This window comes from Dipodomys merriami, unplaced genomic scaffold, assembly GCF_024711535.1.
Source record: "Dipodomys merriami isolate MVZ:Mamm:240054 unplaced genomic scaffold, mDipMer1.0.p SCAF_10, whole genome shotgun sequence".
In the NCBI taxonomy this organism is placed as follows: Eukaryota; Metazoa; Chordata; class Mammalia; order Rodentia; family Heteromyidae; genus Dipodomys; species Dipodomys merriami.
The window spans coordinates 49,336,395-49,348,837 of NW_027202271.1; the positions used below are offsets into that span (position 1 = coordinate 49,336,395).

At 39.8% G+C, this 12,443-nt stretch overlaps 1 protein-coding gene across 15 annotated transcripts in view; it reads right to left on the reverse strand.

Moving 5' to 3' along the window:
- The window catches only part of Anks1b (ankyrin repeat and sterile alpha motif domain containing 1B), a 972,026-nt gene that overhangs the window by 210,139 nt on the left and 749,444 nt on the right, over window positions 1-12,443 (reverse strand). The window lies entirely within an intron of this gene.

Consider the following 12,443-nt stretch of genomic DNA (forward strand, 5'->3'; position numbering starts at 1 on the left):
TGGAAAGGAAGCCAGGAGGAGGAAGAGATTGAAAAAGGAAAGACACCTTCTTCATCTCTGTGAAAAACAGGCTGCTTTAGGTTGCCTGCAGGTAAATAAATAAGAGTTTGACTGCAATGAGCTGTCTTCCTGAAACAGTCAAGCTGAAACAGGAAAGCTGGACTGAATTAAATAGCTGCCTTCTGATGATTAATTCTGTATCCTTTAGCTATTTCCATGGTTCCTGCAGAGACAGAGAGATGGCAGGAAAATCTAGTTCAGGAAATCATATGGAGATCAAAGTTCAGCCAAGATATTCCGTTGTTGTACTGATCTAAGGGGCCCTCTGAACCAGCCCTCCTGAGGAGGACATTCCTCAGGAACCCTAATGTGTCTCCTTCTCAAGGGACAGTCTAGAGCACTGAGTTTAACACTGAGCCCTAGAAAGTCAGGAACTACCAGGTCGATGAACTAGAACTAGAGTGTGAAAGTGTGGCACCAGGGAAGGCTGAAGGAGGGAGGTAATGTCCTCCAAGAGGGAATGGTAGCCATGCTGAGTGAGGAATGAAGTGAAAAAAAAAAATGAACAAAAGTTTAAGTGGTATCACCCTAAGCATTCAAGGAGTGTCAGGTTCAAATAATGTGGCTCTAAGTGTTCAGCCCCATAATGGCACAAGGAGGGATCTCTATTTGGATCTTAAGAAATAGCAAAGTGTCCACCTGCCTAGAAAGGGCTAGTGCTATAGCACGAAAGTAAATAGCTTAGTGGCTTCAAGTCCTGATTCTCATTAGAATGACTTTGGTTGATTGAAATCTCCAGAGTTTTGAGTCTTGCCTCCAAACTCTGATCCATCAATGAATCGGATAATTCCTGCAAGGAGCCTTATGGAATCATTGGGGGAGCCGATCCTGACTTCTGTAGTGAAAGTTTCCGTATTTACTTTGGTGGCATTTCTGAAGCAGCCCCTGTTTTTTTCTTTTCAAGTGTAGAGACTCTTAATTTGACTATCTGAGGCTCAATGGATAATGGGCCAGAGGGCCCTAAACCCTTTACATTTGTATGTGAACTTCCATATACATGAATATATACAAAGGCCTGTGTGATCACTGAAGGATTTAGGACCACCCCATCTTTTTTATGCCAATACCAGCTGAAGCTGGCATGTTGCTCCCTGCCCTGGCCAGTTTTCTCAGTTCTTATATTTTGAACATTGCATTTGAACACAAAAAATCATGCTACTATTAAAATGATTTTTTTTCTGGAAGGATAGTTCTGTGACAGTTTTTACGACCCTCTTGTTTTAACATGCAACTTAAATTTAATCCATAGCACCACATTTCTACTTTCACCATCTTCTTCCAGAAGCCTACCCTGTGGAGAAATGATCCTGAGCATGATCCCATTTGTCTTACTTACCTGATTTTTTCAGGTCCTTTATTGGCCTCATTGTGCTTCACTGTCCACAGAATAAAGCCCCATTCCTCAGCCTGGCATCTGTGCCCTTTACAATCTGACTGCCTCCTGCTGCTTCCCTAATTGTCCCATGTTCCAAGCTAACTGTGCGCCATGCCTTTGCCCAAGCCCTCTTCCCTCTGGGCTTGTGTGGCATGCCCTCCCCTTTCTCCCCATCTGTCACAGTATATCCTTGTTCAAGGCCTTCTCCCTGTCCATCCCTCAGCCAGAAATTTCCTCTTCTCTGAGCATCAGTTGTACTTGGTTCATGTGGGTCTTACGGCATTTGTTACATATTGATTTGCGTTTCATTATTCATGAGTGGTGCTTCTCTTCTTTCTTACTAGATCCAACTCTGTATCTGATATATTGCCTGTCACAGTATCATGCATATAAAGAGCCTTAATAAAATCTGGTGAATACATTTATAAGATCCTAGATTTTTTAATTAAAAAATCTGTTTGCTATTTCCAATGATAAACTAAGTTTGTCAGTACCTTGAGAACTGCATATAAACTAGATTCTTGATGAGTTGGAAAAATGGCCTGATGACTTTGTTGAAATTTGTACTTTAAAATTATTTATGTGCTTGCATTTGGTTCGATATCATCATAAAGCTTAGAATACTGCAGAATACTCCCTCCCCCCTTGCTTTTTCACTAGTGATTTTATGGAAGTGAGAAATAAAAGGGCATCTGGAGATGGAACTCTGGCTGTCTAAAGACCTTTAGCCGGATACAGCATGGATTGTGCTAAGTTTGGAATATAAGCATGTTCCCGCATTGTCAAAGACGATTAAGCTTGTTGTATAGGTTTAAAAAAATCAACAGTATAGGCAATATGGATGATGAAAATTCCCTTTGAAATGTGAAATTTTCTTTTGTCACTAGTTTATTTTGGCATTATACACTCATCTTTTTCTTTCCATAATAGAAGGGCCCTGATCTACCCAATTTAGGTACTTAGGTTATACTTATTCCAAGCACCACTTTACATACATCTCTACTCTTGAAGGTCCTATATACTGGGCACTTTGTTATTTTTACTTTTGTATCTCTCTTAAACATAATTTCATAGCAAAGTAAGTGTTTTGGGAGTAGCTACTATTTTCTCTCTTCTCCTATTAAGCAAGAAGAAAACATTCTAAGACTTCTAGAAAATGAATTTAAGCTTCTATATATTCACATAGATATTCTACGTATCATAGTCAGGCCAGTATGATAGTATTAAGAGATAATTAGGTCATAGTTCCTCCTTTATGAATGGAATTAAGACTTGTAAAAAAAGTGGCTTCATAGCTTGTCTCTCCATCTTTGTGTGTGTGTGTGTGTGTGTGTGTGTGTGTGTGTGTGTGTGTGTGTGTGTGTGTGTGTGTGTGTACTAGTACTGGGGCTTGAACTCAGGATCTCACATTCTTGCTCAGCTTTTTCACTCATAGCTGGCACTTTACTACTTCAGTTATTCTTCCAGTATTGGCTTTTTGTTGGTTAATTGGAGATAAAAGTCTCACAGACTTGTCTGCCCTGGCTGGCTTCAAACTGTGATCCTCAGATCTCAGCTTCTTGAGTAGTTAAGATTCTAGGCATGAACCACTGGCATCCAGCTTTTGTCTTTCTGTCTTTGTCCGTATGAACAGCCTTACTCCCCTCCAGAGGATGCTGATTTCACCAGACAAGTGAAACTGCCAATGCTTTGACCTTAGAATTTCCAGCTTCAGCTTCTAAAACAATGAGCAATATAGTTCTGTTCTTTGTAAATACCCAGTCTATGGCACTCCGGTAGTTATAGCACCACAGAATGGGTAAGCCATGTTTCTTGGTTCTTACTTTAACAAAGACCAGGTCAATGGGCTCCAACTCACAGTGGCAAAGAAAGCAATGGCAAGTTCCTTATATGTTAGTCTTGTTATGTTCTTGAAGCACCTTGGACTCCCAGCCATCAGAGTATCTCTCCCTCCTTGCCCCCTCCCCCCCATCTCTCTCCTTCTCTCTCCCTCCCATTGCAACATAGCCTTGGACTTGCCTTTCCTACCCAGATAGGGAGCTCTTGAGAGCAAGATTGTCTTTATCACCATTTTATCAACAGCCTCTCACTCATCATAGATAAATAACCAATAAGTGTTTATGGATTTGATTTATAAATAAATGGAGTAACTTTCTACATGGGTAAATTGTAGAAATTTTAAAAAATATAGCCAACTAGACTACATCTATCACCACAACCTGTATGACAGGTAAATTGAGAAGATTCTTAAAGCTGGACATCTCCTGGCTTTTGCTCTATTGCTACCATATTTCAGCTTTTAAGAGCTAAACATGAGCAGTATTAATCCTAAAAGTAGAAACAAAGAAATGTTAAGAAGATACTATGCTCTCATGACAACGATATAAAAGGGAGCTTCAAATGAAAAGAATTTTCCCAACTGTGAATGTCTCAATATTCACATTACAAAGTGTGTTCACCACTAACAAGTTCATCCAACAACAACAAAAAAGAATAAGGTAAATGACTGTGGAGCAAAGTGGTGGTGTTTATATAGCTTGACGATACATGCTACTTCACAGTTCCATTTTGGATCTGCAAAACATGTGGTTTTGCTGAGTGTAGCGAATTTGTGGTAATATTATTCATCAGTTAATCGAAGAGAAATATGAGAACAAATAGTGTCACTATCTTCTATTAGCCTCAGTTCAAAAAAGGCAAAAGGATGTGGTAGAGTGTTACAGCTGACTCCAGCATGTGCTTATTACTTGACTTTTTCTTGGAATGTGTCTTATTTCTGCCAACTGATTGCAAGGAGGTCGGGAATACACATGACATCATTTTGTATATAAAAATCAATGATGCTCAGCACATAGACCTTCTCCCCCTCCCTTCTCCCTCTATTTATGGAGGGAATGAGATAGAATATTGAGATGGTCTGTCTTATGGAATAGACTAAGCCATTCTAGTGCTATTCTGTAAGGTGAAGGACTAGTCACTTTTTAAAACAAAAATTCTTCTTTACGGCCCATATATTCCAGTGGAGGTAAAAAAAAAAACAAAATAAATAAGGGAAACAAAATTGGATCATAATGTATACTGAGGAGGTTCAGGAGCTGGAGAGGTATACTTTTAAATGGTGAGTTAGAGAAAAACCCCTCTGAGAAGATGATACACAAAGAAGGACCTGAAGAAGTGGAGGAGGAAGAGAGAGCTTGAGAGTAGAAGAACAAGTACCAGGGCCATGAGGTGGGCCTGGGCTAGAATGAACAGCAAATAGCAAAAGAGTTTAGGATAATAGATATGTGGGAAAATGATAGGAAAGAGAAGGCCAGCTCCTATATCTTAATAGAATCTCTCTGGCTGCTATATTGAGAAAGACCTGGAGCAGGGGATATGAGTAGAGGTGGGAAGACCAATTTCAAAGCTCCTGCAACAATACAGACAAGAGATAACTGGACCAAGGAAGCTGCAATGGAAATGGTGAGAAGTAGTTAAGATTCTGGATGTATTCTGAGGGTAAAGCCAACAAGATTAGCTAAAGGATGAGATTTGGAGTATGAGAGACATAGAGGCATCCAGGATCCAGGCATTTGAGACTTTTGGCTCAGCAACTAGAAAGATGTAGCTGCCATTCAGCTAGCGGGGGTGGGGGTTTCTTTCTTTCTTTCTTTTAAGATTAGGGACTTAGTCTTGGCAGTATTGAATTTGATATATCTTTTAGAAAAGTAGAGATATTGAGGAGGCAGTGCATTTTTTTTGGTGGAATCAGTGAATAAGCTCGATGTGAAGTATTTAAGTGGCAAATTCTGAGAATGTAAATCAACATTTTTCTCTATGTTCTTACTATGTAAAGTATTTTCAAAAGTGGCATTGGAGGTTCAACACTTCTGGCCTGAATTCCAGGTGAGAAGGTCTGACAGCCTGCTGGCTATTTCCCCTTTTATGTTTCTAAGAGTTTCTGCACATTTCAAATGACAGTTCTCTGTCTTCCAAATCTGTTCTGATTCTCTGTGAAGGCAGTGAGTGGAACCACCAGGCATGGAAAGGGAGTCTTATCTCCTTCTGGCCATTTGCTCATCCCCGTGTTTCCTTGTTACCACGTGAATCTTACTTCATACCATCTTCAGAATGGATTATCTTCTCAAGTCTCTCACCTGATTTATATGTCACTCTACTGGTGTGTCAGTCTCCAGTCCTTCACATAATTCCTACAATGTTCATTTAAAATGGAAATGTGGCCATGTCATTTGCCTGCCTAAATCCCCCCCCCCCCCCCGCAAGGTTTCCTTCTATTTATAACTACCCCAGATCTTGAGTGTGGCCAACATGCAGTATCATGATCTGCTTCTGGCTATTTCTCAGATTTATTGAGATTGTTCCCAGGACCCATATAATCCTATCCACTGGCCATGCTGAACTACTTGTAGTAAATCCTTCAAAAAATATTTTGTTATCTACTCAATCTTCCAATAGAAATAGAGTGCTTCTTATATCATAGGCACCGTGCTTAGCTCTGGGGACTAGATGCAGAATTAGTTTCTGTACTAGTAGACTTGTACCTTTTCAGTTTCCACGTATTTGATCTTTGAACTGTCTGCCTTGAATTTGCTACTACCTGCCCCTTTCTCTATTCCACTGCTACTTCTTCCCGTTACCAGCCACTTACAGAACACCAACTTGCTTTTTAAGATTCAGCTCATATTGTTTCCTTGTATTAGCACTTTCCTTAATCTCCTTCTCACTTCTAAAAATGTTTCCTCCTTCAGAAGTTATTATTGAATAACTTAATAGCTCTAAATTCATTCCAAATTCTGTCCAGACTCTGGCATCTTCTCTTACAGTAGGACATTATAACTTAAGGAATAAACAGGATTGCTTTCTTGATCTCTGAAGAGAGAAAAATCTCCTTTCTCCAAATTTTTCCTGTGGTCTTTGGGCTCCAGGGTTCTACATGTAGGATAAGTAAATGTTAACTTGCCTCTGATTGAGTGAACACAATTATGCTGGATTGTCTACAAGATGGAGGCTATAGGTTTGGTGGTTTTTGTGTTTTTTTTGTTTTTGTTTTTGTTTTTTGCTTTGAGCAGAGACTTAGGGTGGCAACCTGATAGGTAGAGGTTCTAAGAAACATAAAACTGTATTCCAAGTTCTGGTTCACAATTTTTACTTAACACATCTACATTTGTGACAGCTATGGGACTGTAAAGATGGGGAGTAGAGTTGTGGGTACAGCTCCATGACACAGTGCTTGCCTGTCATGTGCAAGGTTCTGTATTTGATCTCCAGAACCATAAAAATGATGAAGTTTAAAAATCCCCTTTTAAGTTATCACTGTACAGAAAGATGGAAGAATGATTGCTTTCATATACACCTGTCTATGTGTCTTCATCTTCCCTTAGTTTCAGCTCCTAGAGTATATAGCTTGGAAAAGAAACTATATAAAAGTTGAGAGGAGGTGGGATTGGGGATGAGTTCCAATTCAAAAAAGACCCCTCCTAATTTGTGTGTTCTCATCACCGAAACAGTGCTTCTGAGCACCAGAGGGCCGCAGCACAGGCAGAGGAGCCTTAACCATCACTAGTTCAGCCTTAATCCCTAAGTCTGTCTCTTCTCTCTTTTTTCCCCTGTGTCTCTAAGCCATTCACCCCCCTCACATATGCACACATATCTACATTCATTTAAAAGCTCCAGTGGAGAATAACATTTTGGTGCCAGTACTGAGGCTTGAACCCAGGGCTTGGTTACTGGAAATCCATGAAACTCTGGCTTTGACCTACAGTCCTCAGATCTCAGCCTTCTAAGTAGCTAGGATTTTACACATGAGCCATCAGTGCCCAACAACTATGGTTTATAAATATGCAATGGCACTAAAATCAAGTATTCTAGTAATATACCTTTAAAAAAACAACCTCTTGGGAGTCAGGTGCCAGTGTCTCACGCCTATAATACTAACTACTCAGGAGGCTGAAATCTGAGATTCATGGTGGGAAGCCAGCCCAGGCAGAAAAGTCTGTGAGACTCCATGAAACTACCAAAAAAGTCAGAAGTGAAGCTGTGCTCAAGTGTAGAATACTAGCTGTGAGCAAAAGAAGCTCAGGGATAGAGCCCAAGCCTTGAGCTCAAGCCCCAGGACTGGCACACAGACACACAGACACACAGACACACACAGACACAGACACAGACACACACACACACACACACACACACACACGCACACACACACACACCCTCTACCGCCCCCCCCCCCCAAAACACCCAAGTCTTGGTTATCTTCCTTCTCACTTCCAGTCTACAGATGGAGGTATATCTTATCATGAAATTGTAAAAATGGATATCTGGTAATTACTTGCTTCATTGCTAATGTGATTTAGGCTATCAACAGCCCAGTTATTTCTGGTGAGACTTTTTTTTTTTTGAGACATTTTAAGGATACTACCAAGCCACTTTGGCAATGATAAAAACCACAGTCCTCAAAATAGTCTAGCAGGTTGATCCTTCCAGGATGCCTGTTAGCATATGTTTGATTACACAGATGTGCACACACAAACACAAAAGCCAAACATTATAACAAGATTACTCTTTTTTTCTTATATTTTGTAGGGAACTTAAAAATAACATTGCAGGCGAGACACAGTGATAAATAGCTTTAATCCCAGCACTCAGAGGCTGGGATTAAAAGAGAATTGTGAATTTGAGGCCAGCCTGAAAGGGGGGTGAGACATAGTAAGACTCTGTCTTGTAACCATATTAAATTAGTGATTGTTTACAAATCAATATTATGAAGTCGTATTAACTTAAGCCATAAACATTTTGATTTTATTACAAAGGACATGATTTGCTCTATAGAAGAATTAGTACAACTACTGCTAATGTGTTTATTTAAAGAGACGCCTTCTCTGTGAGTACTTAAAATATAGTTACATGAGTAGCTGATTATTTGTTAATTTGTTGCAACATTTAGATATATCAGTGAAACATTTTATAAATTAAAATCATTTCAAGTAGGGAGATGATCTTGATTATGAAGACTTCTTAGGTGGTGATCATCACTGCCTTGTAATTATAATAGCTTAATAACTCCTATGGTTATACTTTATAATAAAAACCCACACATTTAATAATATGGAAAAGATGGGTGTCTAGTGAACAGACAAGTAGAAAAAGTGTTGATTCTGAAGCTTTAAATTAGATTCCTATTGATTCGGTGACTGAAATTTTCATTGCAATAAATGTTTTCATGGTTGTCAGTTTCTATTACTGCATGTCAGCGATTTTACAGGCTGTGTATAATAGACAAATTAAATGCCAGGCTGTGGCATGTCCAGAGTCCCACTGATGGCTTTGACTTGCTACTGGACATGGCAAGGTCCTTCCCTACCTCTGTACTATCTCTGTTCAGGAAGTTCACCACAGGCTTCTGAACATGCCTCACACACACTCATGCCAAGTCAAAGGCAGTATGGTTTTGCCTATAATCTGGTAGAGGCTAGATGGCCATTTGCCTCTTCCTGCTGGGCCCACGGCCCTTTATGTCATAGGTAGACATCTGCTTGAAGTAATCATTTGGGCAGCAGTAACTTATTAGAGGATAACCAACAGAGGTTCTGGAGTAAGATTTACTTTTTCATTATTTCATTCAAGAGATATTTGCTGAGTGCCAAGTGCCTGGTGTTGTTCTAGATTCTGGCCTTCAAGGACTTTTACTCTGATGATGGCTTAGGCTCAGATTCTACTCTTACCTCATCACCCCGGGCAAGATATTTACTACCCGAGCTTCAGTCTCCTAATGGTTTTTTTCAGCCTACTAATTTTTACTCGATTTCTGTTTGTTGGGAGAATTAACTGAGACACTGCATATAAAGCAGTTGATATTATGCCTAGCACATTTGTAATGTCAGTTATTTTTATTGTTGGACAAAAAGTCAGGGGTAAATCTTATTTATGATGTCAATTTAGTTGGTTGTGAATGCAATCCATTAGTTGAGATGACTCTGACTTCTATGCTTTTTAGTCCGGTCTGTCCAGCATTTACAATGCAGTGATGATGAACGCACTACAATGGAAATATTATCGCTTGCCTTCCTAAGGATGGTTTTCTTTTCAGACAGCACATTTAAGATGAATGGACAAACACATTTTCCTTCAGGGTACTGAGAATAAGAATAAAGAACCATTCTTCTGAGAGCCATATGAGACCCCAAAATAGAGGGGAGAATCCCCCTAAACTTCACAACAACGTTTTAAAATGTCAAACCTATGATATCATAAACTCTGGGTCAGGGAGTTTAAGGACTGGAACCTTCCTTTTTTTAGGGACAGTTTTATCTTGTCACTGAAAATTCTTAAAGGACATGAGTCCAGTTAGTTGAAAAGTCTAATTAACTATTGATCTGTATGATGCTCCCTAATAAATACTATGAGGTGTTTTTGAGTGTTGGAATGAATGTCCTAGCTCGATCACCTAAATAATGTGTTGTTTTATCAAAATACTAAGAGATCTGTCAAGGATGGGGGCTGGTAAGTGGCATATGCTGCCCCAAGGAATACTGTTTTTTTTTTTTTTTTAATCTGTTAGTAATTAGTCCTCAGCTGAAAGGCAGAGGCAGACATGAATATATTCTGCTATGGCATGAACTTGAGTAGGTACTAAAGACATCCAAAGAAGGTATTTAAGGGGAAACAGGAAGGGGCGCTAGAGAGCGGATATCAGGGGAAACCCAAAAACAAGTGCTTGACACCTGAACAGAATCTTACAGGGTGGGGTTTGAATCATAACTGCTGAATCACTTGGGAAGAATTTACAATGTCTTTGTTCTTCTGTTAGCCTAAACTAACTGCATGCATATCTCTGGCACTGGAATCTGGCAGAGATCTTGTTCTAATGTTGGCAGGGATGGAAACCACTGCTCTGGGCCAGGGGTTTGCAAAGTGTGACCTGGGGAGACTGTGACCAGAGGTCTGGTCTTTTGTAGAAATGCAAATCATTGGGCTCACAGCAGACCTATTGGGTCAGAAATTCAGGAATCTGTGGTTTGCTTCTCTCTCTCTCTCTCTCTCTCTCTCTCTCTCTCTCTCTCTCTCTCTCTCTCTCTCTCTCTCTCCCCCGCCCTTCTCTCTCTGTACACCTGCCTGTACTCAGGCTTGAACTCAAGACTTCTCACTTGGCTTTTTCAGTCACAGTTGGCATTCTTGAGCTGTATTTTTGCTGGCTGAATGGAGATAAGAGTCTCCAAGGTATGTTTGTTGGTACTGGCTTTGAATCATGATTCTCAGATCTCAGCCTCCTGAGTAGCTAGGACTGCAGGCGTGAGCCAGTGGTAGGAAATCTATGTTTTAATAAGTTCCCACGTAATTCTAACAATTCTCTCAAGTGTGAGAGTCATTACTCTAGAGAAGTCACATCAGAGGGGGAAAAAAAAGAAAATCAAAGCAGGTAGGAAGACAGAAGAGTTCAGGCTGGAGTCCCTTTTGTATTTTAGAATAAAATATAATACACATTATTTATCCCATAATACATTCTTCGAGAGGAAAGGAGATACAAGCTTCCATCTTTATTTCTCTTAAACCTAGCAAAGAATTATAAAGCCAAGAAATGACAAAGACCCCTTAGGTCCAAATCATATCATATTATTTTTAAATAAAAGGCAGAGATCAATAATGGAAAGTCATTTGACCACAGAAAAGATGGCTACCTTTGAACCTAGGAGGGAAGCAAAGAGGAATGTTAAGGGTTTTCTGGACCAGGGGGGAAAATACCTTAAAGGAACAAATATTAAAATTGAACATTGCTTTTCCATTTTAGTTTATGAAAGTAATGCTTTCGTTTAAGGATACAGGTGGACCTGTTGCAACAATGAGAAGTACAAGTTGTCATGTCGAAAACGAGCTTTACAATGTTGGTGGGGGGGGATGGGGGGGAGAAATCGGGGAGGATTGGGGGGAGAGGCTGGGAAGGGATGTGAAGGGTAAACAAAGGAGGAGGCTGCAATGCTTGCTAAGAAATGTACGCATTAACCTGCCCATGTAATTGTAACCCCTCTGTACAGTGTGTTCACAAAAAAAAATAATAAAAATTTTAAAAAAAGGAAGTAATGCTTTTTGAGCATGGTCTTGATATGGTGATAAAACTAAACAATGTCCCCTGTGTTAAGTTTTCAATATGAGATAAGAACATGTTCTGAGATAAGAACATGTTCTGATGATGCGTTGGTTTTCTCACAGTAACATCCAGCCTCCAGAACATTCCCTGGCAGCACCCACACTCTCCTGTGCTGGTGAATAAACTTGGAACAAGGTTGGAAATCAGATGGGTTGGCACCTGCGCGGTGAAGGATATATTGGTGCCTGGCTTTACTGACTTAGAATGGCATAATAGGAAATCTCTTAGCTTCTCTAGACCTCAATTTTCTCAAGCAGAAAATGACAGAAACCACCCAGATGAAGTGAAATGTCAAAGTGATCTGTAGGACTGGGAAGAGAGCCAGATGCCACAGCCAAAACAGGATAGAAGACAATATTATAGGCTCATGGTGTCACCTTCTGGTAAATGGGCATAATGAAATCTAACTAAATTCAAACACTGAGAAGGTTAATTACCAATGTGGACTAAACACTTTATGGACATTTTTGTTGTTTATTTTAATTAACATTTCTTCTCTATAAACATTGTCTTTACAAGTCAATCATCAAAGTAAACATGATATATGATTTATATGAATCATATAAATAAATAACTGACCTCACCCAGATATTGATTCTGTGGGACACACACACACACACACACACACACACACACACACACACACACGCTTGCGCGCGCACACACACACACTTACTTTAAGTTCATTTTGTGAGAAAACAAAATACCACACACGGTTATTATCTTAAACATGAACAACATTTAGGAGAACATGTTTAGCTGGGTGAGGGCGGCTCATGCCTGTAATCCTACCTGTTCAGGAGGCTGAGATCTGTAGATTGTGGCTTGAAGCCAATCTGAGCAGGAAAGTCCATGAGACTGTAATTC